The sequence below is a fragment of the Octopus bimaculoides genome, chromosome 4 (assembly GCF_001194135.2).
Source record: "Octopus bimaculoides isolate UCB-OBI-ISO-001 chromosome 4, ASM119413v2, whole genome shotgun sequence".
Taxonomy (NCBI): domain Eukaryota; kingdom Metazoa; phylum Mollusca; class Cephalopoda; order Octopoda; family Octopodidae; genus Octopus; species Octopus bimaculoides.
In genome coordinates, this window is record NC_068984.1 from 99,983,235 (window position 1) to 99,986,314 (window position 3,080).

The following is a 3,080-nucleotide window of genomic DNA, read 5'->3' on the forward strand; positions in this document are numbered from 1 at the left end:
AAGCATTTTGCCTGGTATGCTAATGGTCCTGCCAGGTCACTGTCTTTGAACCTACTACTAATAAAATTATTTTGTTATTAATTAAATGCTTAAATGTCTTGAATAAGAATATAATTTTTTCTTAAACTTTCAGCTTCATCAATAGAGTCATCAATATATTGTACATTTAATATTTACATCAACACTAGGGCTACACTACTGGATTGCAGAATTGTTAAAGCATTAGTCCAAACGTTTTGTGGCACTTGATTCTAACTCTTTACATTCTGAGTTCAAAACCTGCCATCATCAATTTTGCCTTTCATCTTTCCGATGTTGATAAAATCAAGTACCAATCATGTACTGGGGTTGATATAACCTGTTATACACCTCCCTCAGATTTGAAATCATGTGCTTGAATTAAAAATCAATAATTACATTGACACTTCAATTTGATTGGTTTTGTTCTCCAGTCATCACCAAGTGTTTTGTTGTTGAATTTATACATGCACTGCCTCACAGTAAATTTTAAGTAAACGTCTGCACAGAGATATGTCGTTAACATGATTATAATAGTTCAAGTTATTAAGTTATTGAAATCGATGAGAAAAATTTTTTTAATATTTACATCTACATTGCAGTAGCAGGGAGGTGGTTAAGAAATTTGCCTACGTGTCATGTGGTTTTGGGTTCAGTTCTACTTCACAGTAATTTTAGTATTTTCTACTATAGTCATGGGCCACTTAATGCCTTGTGAGTGGAAGTGGAAGATAGAAACCGAATTGAAGTCTGACATGCACACACACACACGCACATGGCTGTGTGGTAAGAGGTGAGCTTGCCAACCACATGATTTTGGGTTCAGTCCCACTGCATGGCACTTTGGGCAGGGGTGACCAAAGCATTGTGAGTGGATTTGGTGGGCAGAAAATGAAAGAAGCTCATTGAATGTGTGTGTGTCTGTCTGTCTTCTATCACTGCTTGACAACCAGTGTTGGTTTGTTAATATCCTTGTAACATAGTGCTTTGGGAAAAAAAAAAATTACCAATGAATAAGTTCCAGGCTTTAGAAAACAAGTACTGGAGTCAATTTTTTTCAACTAAACCCTTCAAGATGGTTTCCCCAACATGGCCACAGTCTAATGACTGAAACAAGTAAAAGTAAAAGAAATCATGTATACATTCATATATATATATATATATGTGTGTGTGTGTGTATAGAAATAATTGAGATTTAGTTGAATTAAGTACTTAAATTGAGGCACCAAGGCAGTTTGGTAAAGTCCATGCAGCTTGAAGTTAGGTGAATAAAAAGCAAATAAGTAACACAGATGTCCAGGTGTCAGTGCATTACAGCCGTTTCAAGCCACTCCATTTAATTAATTGATATATGTGTATATATGGCGTGGGAGGACATGAATGTTGACATTAAAGCTGGTTGCTCTGTGCTTTCAAAGCCAGTGAAAATATCCCTTACTTGAGAAACCATGCTACCTTAAGGCAAGGGCACACTGAGCAGTTGTCTGTGAGCCCTCTAGGACTAGTGGACCCAATACTAATCAATTAATGCTGGACCATGTATGTAAAGGTCTCAGTATATTTGCCTTGCCTGGGCCCTATAATACTGTTTAGATCTGTGTTTCTCAAGCATGTTTTGCCTATAGGCCCTTTTGATTCTTATTTTACTCTACTGGGCCCTCTTACCTAGTCAATATTTTTTTAAAATCCTATTATATTTATCATCATCATCATCATCATCATCATCGTTTAACGTCCGCTTTCCATGCTAGCATGAGTTGGACGATTTGACTGAGGACTGGCAAGCCAGAAGGCTGCACCAGGCTCCAATCTGATCTGGCAGAGTTTCTACAGCTGGATGCCCTTCCTAACGCCAACCACTCTGAGAGTGTAGTGGGTGCTTTTACATGCCACCAGCACGAGTGGTACTGGCAACAACCTCGCTCGAATGATTTTCTAACGTGCCACTAGCACAAGTGCTAGAAGGCAACACTGGTAACGATTACACTCTAATGGTGCTATTTATGGGCCACTAGCATGGAAGCCAGACGGCTGCTCTGCCAATAAGCATGCTCGACAGTGCTGTTTTGCTTGGAATCATGCAAAAAAATATTGTTAAAATATTTCATATATTGTAGAAATATAACCAATTTATCGCACCTAAACTTTAACAACAAAATCTTATATGGACCTTTAAGGGTCATATAGACTCCAGTTGAGAACCACTGATTTAGATGATATTGAGTAAGGGGTAGTGAAAAGAAAGGTATCTGGCTGAAAAATGCTGCATCAAATATGTTCTCATCCCACTCATGCTAGCTTAGGAAAATGGATGTTATATGAAGAAATCACTGAATGAATACTTTATTTCATTTAGTTTTAACTCTTATTATCATCAGGTAATTTTATTTATCTTTTCTCTTTTGCTTGTTTCGGTCATTGGACTAAGGCTATGCTGGGGTACCACCTGGAAGATTTCTAGTCAAACAAGTCAACACTAGTACTTAACCCCTTAGCATTCAGATTACTCTGTCAAATGTAATGCTTATTCATTCACATTGATTTGAATTAATTATACATTATCTCATAGCTTTGAGATTTCAAGGATGTGATTGTTTATGTTTTGAATGACATTGTTTGACAGGTGTGAGAGTCCAAATCTGGCCAGTTTGAACATAAAACAGGTAGAAAATTTTGGACCAGGTATGGCCGGTTTAAATATGGTTAAGTCTAATATTTTATTGGTTTCTTTTTGCCACTAAAATATGGGGATGTAAATAAACCAACACTGATTGTCAAGCAGTAGAGAAGGATAAATGCAGGCGGAAAGACAAACACATATGTACATATATATTTATATGTACATATATATATATATATATATATAATTTATATAAGGGCATTAACTATATAGTAATGCCTCACGCTTAGAGGGACTAAAAAGTCAAAAACTACCAAAAAATAAGCAACATGTTTACCGAAAGCGAGGGAATGCAACTTTCAAAAATTAATCTCTTAAAAACATTTAACTTAACGGCAAACCACTGGTTTCTCAATTAATACAGCAAAGTTAATGCCCTTAT